This window comes from Gorilla gorilla, chromosome 6, assembly GCF_029281585.2.
Source record: "Gorilla gorilla gorilla isolate KB3781 chromosome 6, NHGRI_mGorGor1-v2.1_pri, whole genome shotgun sequence".
Lineage (NCBI taxonomy): Eukaryota > Metazoa > Chordata > Mammalia > Primates > Hominidae > Gorilla > Gorilla gorilla.
This window is the reverse complement of record NC_073230.2, coordinates 103724487-103736860: the sequence shown is the minus strand read 5'-3', so window position 1 is coordinate 103736860 and position 12374 is coordinate 103724487. Positions and strand designations below refer to the sequence as shown.

Sequence of the window (12374 nt, the reverse complement as noted above, 5' to 3'; positions counted from 1 at the left end):
ACATATAAAAACCATCCTTTTGCCTATAATCACAGCACTTTGGGAGGCTGAGGCAGGAGGATCAGCTGAACCCAGTAGTTCGAGACCAGTATGGTCAACATAGTGAGATCTCATCTCTACAAAAATTTTAAAAAATCGGTTATGTGTGGTGGGGTGTCCCTGTAATCCCCGCTATTCAGGAGGCTGAAGGAGGAAGATCACTTAAGCCCAGGGGGTTGAGGCTGCAGTGAGCCATGTTTATGCCACTGATTCCAGCTTGGGTGGCAAAGCAAAACCCTGTCTCAAAAGCAAACAAAACAAAAACAAAAACAAATCTTTTAAAGAATATTTATATTTTCCATACTTTATTTTTACTCTGAAATGGTTCATTAAAAATGTTCTTTAAGCATTTAGTAAAACATAAACACTTAAATCAATTACACAATAAACAGAATTACACTATTCAGTAATTCAGCATAAAAATTTATATCCTCATTTTAAAATTAATATATACCTGTTGATATGGTTTGGCTCTGTATCCCGACCCAAATCTCATCTTGTAGCTCCCATAATTCCCACATGTTGTGGGAAGGACTCTGTGGGAGATGATTGAATTATGGAGGCGGGTCTTTCCCATGCTGTTCTCGTGATAGTGAATGGGTCTCACGAGATCTGATAGTTTTAAAAACAGGAGTTGCCCTGCATAAGCTCTCTTTGCCTGCTGCCATCCAGGTAAGATGTGACTTGCTCCTCCTTGCCTTCCGCTATGAATGTGAGGCCTCCACAGGCATGTGAAACTGTGAGTCCAATTAAACCTATTTTTTTAAATAAATTCCCCAGTTTCTAGTATGTCTTTATCAGAAGCGTGAAAACAGACTAATACACCTGTGAACACTGAATAAGTATGATTTTTCATTCATTTAACCCAACTAGCTCTGCTGTGCTTATAATAAAATAAGACTAATTTATTTATATTACTATTGAAGCCATCTTTTCCAATAATTTATTTATATTTAAGTATAAATTATATAAAATCATTTATCCTTCAATCTATGTTCTATAAAGTTAATGAGAAGTTAACTGTTAAGTTTCAAGTCTGAATACCTAGAAACTTTCTTCTTTTATCTCTGAAATTAAACTAGAGAAAGGCATTTAAATGACTACGACAAACAAGAAATCTTATAAATACTATGCTTGAAGAAAAGGTGAAGGGGAGAAAGAAAGGAAACCAGAGACCAGAGGTATCTTTATAGCCTTAGCACCTAACACCAAGGGCATCTATGGTATGTGATACCCAGAGTGAATCATTTTTTACATTCCTTTCCCACTAAACAAAAGATACATTTTCAGTAATAGTTCTGTAAAACTCAGGAATAATTATTATTTTCTTTATTTGCTCTTTAGGTTTATAACACACAATTTTAAAAGAATAACTTTGAAATTTAAAAGCAACAACATTCAATAGAATATTTCACGTAAGAACTAAAAATTGGCACTTAAGGAACAAACTATCACACCTCCTAGTTTGCACTATGTCTCACTGTTTTAAATTTTAAATGATTCCAAATCATTATGAACTTACTCTTGGAACATGTGTGTAGCTGAGTTCATGTGTGCTGGAGGCTGACTATCCACACAAATATTCATATATACATATACATAATAGATACACAGTAGTAAACCACAGTTGAAAATCTAGACCAACAAGACTCTTTTATGATTAGCATATTGTCACTGACACTGTTTACAATTACTGGCATGTGGCAATAATAAAAAGCACAATAATTTTTAGTTGGTTTTTGAATAATTTTTAATTCTTGTAGACAATGCACTCCCTAAAATTCCCTCTACTCAGCTCCCTATATGCCACTAAATCCCTATCGCTGTTGAATGAAGACATGATTAATAGTTAATAAATAACTAAGAATAAAACATAAAATTGAAAAAAAATTTTCAGAATGGTATAGACTAAGGGCCAAGGATTTCATTATAGTGGGAAAATGGCAAAAGCTTCACTGAAGAGTTGGGTTTAATGCTAACTTTTTACAGTAATAGATGGGACCAAACTACATATGTAGAGATTGGTTCAGGTAATACGCTCTGTGCTGGAAACTAGGGAAAAGGATAATGGGTGGAACAATCCAGGACATCCAGGAGAATCAGGATAAACTGTGTTTAGTTGAAGGCTGAGATCAATTAAAATAGTGAAGGAAAAAGTTATAAAAGTAAATTGGGGTAAGATCAAGGAAAGCTTTAATGCCAGGCCAAAGTGTCTGTATGTTATTAAGTGCACATGAAGAACTACTAAAAAATTTAGTAATTGGCAAAGAAGTTAAATAATCAGTTTCCTTTTAAGAAAATGTATAATATATTCTATATAGTGACTCTGTCATAAAAAGCCTGTCGGTAATTGCTCTTACATTTATATTTTATATACAATGCCTTTATTATGAGTATCATTGTTAAAAAATAAAGTATATTTCAGCCAGTTATTGGATGATTTCAGATGTCTGCAGATGCAGACAGATTTATCTAGATATGACCTGTTTTTAATGCCAATATCCTCAAATCATTTATGAATAGATATCTGTACGTTAATAAGAATAAGCAAAAATATTGACGCTTTCTCCTAATGTAACAATGAGTTCTGTGTTCATGTATAGTAGGATTCCAGTGAGAAGATGTATATCTGGAATTATCAGAAACTAAGATAATTTTAAATGAATTTAAAAATGTAAGATATTTCCCCATCTTTTTCATGGCTCTTGATTTAGATCTGTTTAAAGTAACGTATCTAATCTTTACATTTTTTTATCAGCTTTCTAGTTGTGCTAAGAAGAGCACTAGTAAAAACATTTTTATTTTAATGAATTCTTATATATTGATAGTATTTATTAAGTTTTCTTTGCCTAAATTTGTATATTTTGAGAGGATCAGCAGTGAATACTAAAAATAACGTTGATTCAATAAATATAAACAAACATATCAGTGATCATGAATATAATGCCAGAGACTAAAGTTTGTCTTACCCATCACAGAATATATGCTGAAATTATTTTGTTATGTGAATACATATATAATCAGAATATCTGCTTAACGACATTCCTTTAACAGGCATATACAGTATTCATAAAAATGAGCAATCGTATCCTCTTTTAAACATTTTACTATGTAAAAGTGACAATAAATGTTCATTTTCAAACATTTCCTCCCTTTCTATTTACAATTATCACTGATATTTAAGGTAACCATGAGAACATTCTAACTAGCAGAATAATCCCATCTAGATTTGTAGGACAGAAAAGGGATTTATACTGTACTGCATGTCTTTTAACCTGACCAAAAAAAATAGAAATTTTTTGAACAAAATAATCTTACCTACCCATCCAACAGCCTTCTCTAGCCCCTCAGGAATAAAAAGATAAAAAACCAAGACAAAACAAAACAAAAAAATCCAAGCCAAAGATGAAAGCCACCTGCTGTCAGAAGGGAAGCAAATACAGTTCCTGGGATAATAGCACTCAGGAATGGATTATAAGCATTTAATGACTGGATAGTAACTCTTACAGACATCCAGAAGCATGACCTGAGATGGCAAAGTTCAATTCACAAGGAGTTGTATTTCTCCTGTAGGGAAATGTCAGTTGGGCTGACTTTGTTGATCAGTTTCTCAGTCCCTGGATTTGTTTGCATATCCACACAATCTCCTCTAAGAACTTTAAGCCCAGAAGAGGGCTGAAAGGGAGGTAACCACTTTTGTACTACATTGTCACCTCCTTGCTTATTTTTGTGAAATTCTAAAGAATATAACCATCTCACGAACACAATAGATTTATCATTAAGATGTCAAAATCAGCAGTTTTTAGTCACCAGGCACTTCTGTGGGTCTCTACACTATTTATCATTCACTTTTTGTAGTTAGGTGTTCCAAAAGCCTTGACACCCTCTACACAAAGATGCAGATGAAAGTAACAAAGAAAGTATATGTAAACAAGCCTGATCACATGTGTTCAATTTGGGTGGTAAGTACAGAGGGTGCCTGTTTTCCTGTACTTGTTATATGTTTGCAGTATTTCTTAATTTAAAATGATTAATTAAAAAAAGAAAAAAAATTAAAGACAAAACAAACCACAATTTGCAATCCTTCAGCAGCTTTAAAATATAGTACATCTGAGTCATTTGATTGTATGATGGCTGCATGTTACGAATTACTAAGATCTTCTAATCATAGCATCTACTGATAGGTAGATCAGACCTAAAGCAGGGTAATATGGCATTACATTTTCCTTCTACTGTCCCAGCAAAACTTAAACGTATAAATCTTACATAGACATGTAAAGTAGCTAGCAGCTGTCACACATGAACTTTTATTGAGTGTGCCTTTTGACCTTTGGGTCACTATGCTGGGTTCCTCTGTTAAACATGATTTTATCTGTATATACCATCCTCTTCAAGGATCCCTCAGTACTTTATAAACATTGTCATTTTAACCTATATATTAGATAACAGTGGCTTTTGGAAAATGTAATAATTGACTTTCGGCTCCTATGCTCTTAAATCCTGAAGATTTTATAAAATCAGTTTACTCTCCAAGACATTTGAAAACAAGTATTTTGTTAAGCTACTTATTTGTATGCAGAGATTTGTAACCCTATTCATGAGTTTAAGTTGAAGGACACCAGTTTCAAATCAATAGAAACTGGGTAATGACAAAGTTTAAGAACTTTAAAAAATAGTTGATGCTGGAGTTAGAGGTTATAAATTATTCTCTGCTTAAAATTTAGTTCTTTTGCCTAATACTGCTCTTCTGTATCTTTGTGAAAGCAAGAGAATGAAATTCTCAGACACTTTGAAACCATGATATATGCATCCTTTGTGTGCCCCACTCCCTGTTCTACCCATTAATAACACTTATGCTTATAGATTTTAGTTTGAATTAATACTACTCACCTTCTTTTGAAGTGTGATATAAATACTACAGTATTATAAATTAAGAAAAACCTATTCCATTACCCAAACTAACACTGAGGCAAACACACAGGCTTTCTGTTGGCCATTTTTACAAATTCAACAAATAAGATTAGGGAAATTTAATACTTTTGTCTTTTTGATTTAATGCCTGTTATATTTCAATCCATCATTCATATTCTTTGCTTGATTTGTCATTTATAATAGATCCCACAGCAACTGTCCAATCTACATCTATCTGTGTTGTCTCAATCTTCAGTGGGTTATTTCTAGAAACAGATTTTAGAATCTTTCTTTGAAAACTTAGTACAAATGATCTGCATGGGGCTGTATAAATAAATAATAATGATAAGGATAATCCAAACTCAGGATGGCCTATTCAGAAGTTTGAAACTATGACCATGACATGGTAGAAACAAAAAGTGAAACCTGGCATAAGCCCCCAAGAGACTCATTAGAAGTGTATGCCTTATATTGAACTATATTACTATATTGTGAAGATCTTAAATGAGTATATTTTGATACATTAAGTGAAATAATGCAAGATAGTGAAGTTATGCTCATTAAATCAAATGAAACAAACTATGTTGAACTACCCTTTTTAGCCTGTGGGTTTTCTTTTGCAATAGTTGCAATGCCATAATTATGTTTCATGTATCTGGTTCATTGGGATTTTTAAAAAAGGGTCTGACCACTAAAAAATGAAGGCAAAAATAATAATATGAATTTTAAAAATACGGTTGAGAGTTTTCACATAACCATATTTGGCAGTCAACTAGGGTAAGTTAAGTTGTAGAAACAAATGTAGAAACAACTGTGTAACATAGAACATGTAGAAATATAACATGTAGAAACAAATATCTCTTCACTTACTTTCTTTGGCAACTGAAATTATAAGCATTTTTTAACATAAAGAGAAATTTATGGATACCGTTTCTCTTTATCAGAGGAAGGTCTATTGGCACTTGCTCTTTACTGTTTTCAAAAGTTTTTTTTCCCACTTCTGATACTTAGGAGTCCCCCCAAAATTCTTGACATATAATAACATAGAGTCCTTTACCTCACCTACTAATAAACTTGAAATACTTTAGATGAAATAAAAATATACAAACTCAAACATCTAAGGCAAACGATAGAGGAGAAAAAAAAGAACAACAAAAACTTTTGTGGCAAGTATTAAACACACTAACTTTTAAGGGATAAATTATATAGAGGCTTTCAAGGCAATTTTTTTTTCTGAAAAATACACCTAGTATTTAGAGACGACTATTTGTGATTTGCCGTTAATGACTAAGCAAATAGAAGTGGAGAACATGTTTTTCTAACTACTTCAGAAACTCATAAAAATTATTGGAAATACAGGACTGGTGTAATACACTATCCTGAACAACTCAGTTTCTAAGATTTAGCACATTCAGTTAGGTAAATCTAGGAATGTTAAGCAGTCCTTTTCAGGTAGAATCAGAGTTCATTCAATTAAAAAAAAAAAAGCTGTAGCAAACAGTATAAACCCCTTCCTAGGAATTTCTCAGACAGGAAAACAGATGGAAGTGAAGCAAAAGCACATCTGTAACTCGTGGGCACTAAATCTCTCATTTAGGTTGTAAGTGACATGCTGAAAGTAAGCACAAAAACCACAGCTCAACAGAGATCAATAAATACGGAAAGTGTCATCGGCCTAAAAACACAAATCTTCAAAGGCAGTAATTGTCCAAATAGGACCATATATCAAAATAGACAATGCAAGTGGAATTGAAGCAAAGGGCTATTAATGAGACCCCCAGGCAAGTTTTGTGAAAGGGCCATCCAAACTGAATTCCTGGCATGGGGAAAGGAAATACTGCAAAACAAAAAAGAGAACTGGCATAACCTACAGCTGGAATCTGGAGTAGACTTGCATAAGTATAATGGGCAGCTCTTCCAAAAATGAATAGAATTCAAAAGTAATGCAAAACAGCCTTGAGGGTGAAAAATTGCAAGCAAGTCTCACTGAAAGAACTAGTATTTCCACCCATTGACTTAAAAGGTGGGTCTTGAAGGGAAACACACACACACACACACACACACACACACACACACACACACACACACACACAGAGTAATAAACATCAGACAGACATAAATAATGTGTTTTGAAAGTGCTAACTTGCAAAGTAAATAGACACAAGTCTTTTCAGTGGGTTTATTTCATGTGGTTTTGCCTATTCATTCAATTAGCATTTAATAGCTCATCACGAAGATCTGTGTTATTTACCATCTATGAGAGCAGTTCTTTGGGGTGTAAGCTGCACCATTTCGTGCTTCAAGATATTGACTGTTTCACAAAATGAAAGAACTGTAGAGCTTGACAAGGACTTTAGAAATCCTTCAAGGTTAAACAATTTATTGGAAAAATAGAGTAAGTAGTTTGACTGGAAAGTAGGAACACTACTAAAAACAATTCATTAGGAAATGTGCTCTACCATGTATAATTATAAACATATTAAGTTTAAAAGATATTCTGTGGATGAAGGCACTTATTCTCCTCAGGCTCTCATTGATCAATATTGCCAAGTAAAATTATCTTTTAAGTCAGTTTATTTATTGTGTCTCTCTTCATTGATATCTCTTGACCAAAATTTGCATTGTTCAAATCATTTATGTAACTTTCTCCAAATACAGCTCCAAATTACTTTGACTATGTTCAGAAATAAGATCAATCTTCAAAGCACAAATTCTCCTAAAGATAAAGAAAAATAATAATGTAACTTCAGCCTTTAAAACTAGTAAAATGACATATCTCTTTGATCACCTTTGGTAACTAACCTGCCCCTAACACTGCAAAATACACACACCACTACCATCAACACCAACTTCTTCCACTCCTAAGCACAGGTACGCTGATCTGGCTCCAAATGTATGTGTGATGTGTGTGTATGTGTGCACATGCATGTGTGCATATGTGTGATTGTTGGGATTAAATTCACTGTAGTGTGACCAGATATTTACATTATTTACATGTCAATCTCTTATAGTAAATTGTTACATGCTCGTAAACTTAGATATCTAAGTTACCCTTGTTTTTGGTACCTTCCTCAGTTATCTGTCACATCCAAATTCATATGATCTTATTAAAGCCTTACATTTGCTTGGTAAAATAGTTATGGAAGCAATAGGTGCCTGGTGTCCTCATTTTTTAGGTTAAGAAACTGAGAGAATGGGAAGTAGAGCAAAATGTAAGCCTAGATCTGATTTTAAGTTGAACATTCATATCATCCAGGCAAAGGTCATTGATGATATCCTTACTGCAAAATCTAATACCTAGTCTTTAATCACAATCTTACCTGACCTCTTTTTGATAAGCGACATTTTTGACAACTGCTTTCTTCTTGAAGCAATCTTTTCCCCTGACTTGTGACAACACTCTTCTTCAGTTTTCCCACTCAGTAATGACACCATTTCCTCTCAATTCCCTTTGCAGACACTTTTCTATTTCCTAAATGTCATTGTCCCATTGGATTCTATCCTTGCCCTTTGATCTTGCACTACAAATCTTCCTGAGTAATGTCAGGCACTTCCATAACTTCAAGATCTGCCAGTATACTGGTGATTTTCAAATTTATGAGTCCAGAGACTACTGAGCCTCAGGTTATATTTTCAACTGGCTATTGTGCCCCCATATCTCAGAACCACATCAAGTTCTTCATATTCAAATATAAAAATCTGTGCTCATAATATTTTTTTGTTATTTACCATCTCATATCAAAATATATCTCCTTGTACATGTTCCTGGTCCATGTTGTATCTTCCAGGAATCACAATTACCAAGAATAAAAGGGTACTTGTCTACAGGGTAGGTATCAGAATCCCTATGATAGGAGCAAGAGAATCAAAATGCATTAAAAATTTAGCTCATGAGTCATGCCAGTCATATTTGAACACTAACATCTACATGGCGATTGTATTGGATAGTGCAGGTGTAGAATATTACCGTCATTACAAGAATGCTCTATTGGTCAGCCCTATGTATACCAGGCAAACAATAAAAGAGCAGTAATAAAGTGAGGACTTTATAGAAATCTACATATACATCTACATATACTTTCTATCTGAACTATCTCTTGAACTTACTCTTAGTGCTTATCTCTTTGTTCCTGTTATCTTTAGGGAACAACCTAACAGGTCTCCCAGTCACAAATATTTCTCGATCCAGATACATTCTTCAAATTGCTGCTAACTATATTTACCTATCTTGTCACTTCTCTGCTTAAAACATTTTATAATCCCTCATTGACTACAGGATAGAGTTCACACTGACTAACATGGAAACAAAACTTCTTATCAACCAACTTACCACTCTAATCTCAAAAGTCATTGCTCCCCAGACACATCCCTTGAATTCCAGTTACAACAAGATTTCACTGTTCTATAAACAAAAAATAAAACCAAAACTAAAACCAAAACCAAAACAAAAATAAAAACGAAAAACAAACAAAAAACAACTGTCACAACGCTGCCTGAAATGCCTGGCCTCCATTCCTTAGCGTAGTCCCATTTCCTCATAGGACTCAACTAAAGCACCACTTCCTTCATACAATGTTTTTGGGCTTCACCGAATCCCTAGAGTTCTTAGCTCATAACTCTATCACATCACATTATGATTATTTGTTGATATATCTATTGCCCTCACTATACTAAAAGCTTTGAAAGAAAAGGGACAGTGGTTGATTATCTACACTAATTGTCTAGTATAGTGCATTTTGCGCAGAAATTATTTCATATTTTGTTGCTGTTGTTGAAATAATTAGATAATAAAATAAAAAACAAAAGAGTTATAAAATTGAGAAGATTCACACTTATTCTGAGAATAATCCTTTACCCATTTTTACATAATGTTTCTCTATTGCCAAAATCTTTTCCCCACCAATCACAGTATACTACTTAGTCTAATAATATTATCTTTGACAGGTCAATAAAACTAGTTTTACAAGTCAATAAAACAATTGTTTTTCAGTTAGTAGCTAAAGATGAAGGGAGCTCTTAAATTGTCAGCAGTTCTTTACTGTGCTAACTTATTCAGTGAAAAATGAGAACAAATGAACTATAACAGCAAGAACAACAAAACCTGAGTATTTCCAAATATGTTCTGTGGGAATATGCTGGTGGAACAAATAGAATAAAGGACTCTCATATTACTAAAAAATCTTTGTAAAACTCAGTGAAGCATACACAGTTTACTCTTAGTTTCCTCTAACATGATCTGTTGCTTCTTAGATCTTTACTTGTATCTACTGAACTCAATTTTGTTTCATAGCATAGATGTGCATTCTGTTATTATTTGTCAAAAGAAAAAAACAGTATTATAATGACGCTGGGGGGAAGAAACAACAGAAAGGAATAATAAGTTTCAAATAATGTCAAAATAATCTTTTTTATGTGAAAATAAGATCACAGCAACAATGATGCTGAGGTCTTTTTTTGTTATTGCTAAAGTTGTTATTGTTTTGTAGGCCATCTTGTCATATTTTAAATAAAGATTTTAAGTCATTTTTTCATGTTGTCAGTGAAATCTCCACTTGAAAGTGTTCACTTTTTGCCACAACTTAATCTTAGATTATTAAGTTAGAAACATGGGCAGCATGTGATGCAACTGAGAAACTGCAAAGAAAGCATTTAGAACCAAAATATTGTAGACATTTGACCAATGGATCATATGTATAGCGAGAAATTCTGAAGATGTGCTCATTTAAAAATGTGATTGAGTAGAGATACACTAATTAATAAAGAACCTCTTTTTTTAAAATAAATAAATAAATTTTAAAATAAAATAAAATAAAATAAATAAAATAAAATTTAAAATCATATATTCTTTTTTGATCTCACAATTTGTTAGCTTTTTAACCAAGAACAATAGCATGACAGAATCTTGCTGTGTGGCCTCGGAGGTTTTGTGTGTGCGTATGTGTGTGTGTGTGTGATGAGAAAACTCATTTACGACAATTTTCTCTGCCTTTCCAGTTCTCTAGGTGTTTTTTCATAATATAAATAAAATATTACATGGTTGATGTTTAGAGAATAGGTTATAATTTTAATATAGGAATTTACATATGGGACAACTAGATTTTTCTTTAATACACTCTGAGATTAACTTTCAGTATATTTATACTAGGGTAAGACATTACTTTGTTATAAATACATTTCTATTAAATGGATTATATTTATCAAGAAATAAGCATTGAACTGGTGCACAAAATATATACTTACTTGCTATATATATTCATCAGAAAGTGACTCTTGAAATTCATTTAATTGATTGTAAATCCCTTATTCTTTATTTAACATAGCTCATTTATACAAATAATGTCAATCCACAACACAGCTTTTCAGGGTCAGGATACTGTTGCTATAAGGCATGCTTCAATACACTAACACATTAGGACTACTCCAAACAACAGGCATTCATCTCTAGGCAAGAGGCTTCAAGAGAAATTACTGTGAATTCTTAGAGTCTGAAAGAATGAGAATGCTTTTTTAGAGAATCTGTCCCCTGGGGGTGAGGGGATCAGTGGGAGACAGCATTATTGGCTAGGACACTAGGTAAAGAATGATCTGGGCTCACAAGTTGGCCTCATTCAAAAGCCATGTTTTCATTAGCACTTTTAAGTGCAATGATGGTTTGTATTTCTGTCCCTGAAAGTGTTCAGAAGCCTGAGGGTACAGATTGAAAGAAAAACATGATAGGTTCAGATAGAAGAAAATGAAAAGTTTGTACAAGACCAAAGAAAGCTTCCCGCTGAGAGTATTTATTAACAGCTCTTCCCCTTAATAACTGAGTTGATGCTAAAGGTGTCTATTTAAGAAAAGTTATTTCAGTGGAGACAAATCTAAGCAGAAAAATAATATACTGAAGTCAAAGTATGATTCTAGTAGCAACATTATTCCATAAAGCTTGTATTCAGTCAAATGAGAGCTTTGATGGCACAAAATGGTAGCCTCTCATAGAGTATCTGTGTTTATTTATAATTTACATAAAATGGCAAGATTAAAAACTAATTGCAGTATTCTTCAAAATAAATGTTTTGCATTGTGGTTGTTTGTTTTTTCCTCTTTACCTCATTTTCTCTCAGAACCTAATCTAGATTACAGGTCTAGAAAATATTTAATAGAGTAATAATGTAATAAAATTTCAACTGATTTCATGCATGTAATGATATATAATTTTACATGTGTGATGTGCGTGATGATAAAAATATAGAATATACATCTGATGATGCTTAAATTACTCTAGGGATTACGTTAAGTTACTTTCATTTAGATTATTTAACATTATATAAAAACGTTTTAAGCTCCAGGGATCAGGACAATGCAGTGATGTTACTGGGAATAGCAATCACTGGCAAAGGAATAGCCCTTCAATAAAAGAAATAAGCTGCCAAAGATGTGTAACT

The 12374-nt window shown here is 33.1% G+C and overlaps 1 protein-coding gene across 2 annotated transcripts in view; it reads right to left on the bottom strand.

Annotated features, from left to right (window-relative positions):
- The window catches only part of SEMA3D (semaphorin 3D), a 191827-nt gene that overhangs the window by 47535 nt on the left and 131918 nt on the right, over positions 1 to 12374 (bottom strand). The gene's annotated exons all lie outside the window — the stretch shown is intronic.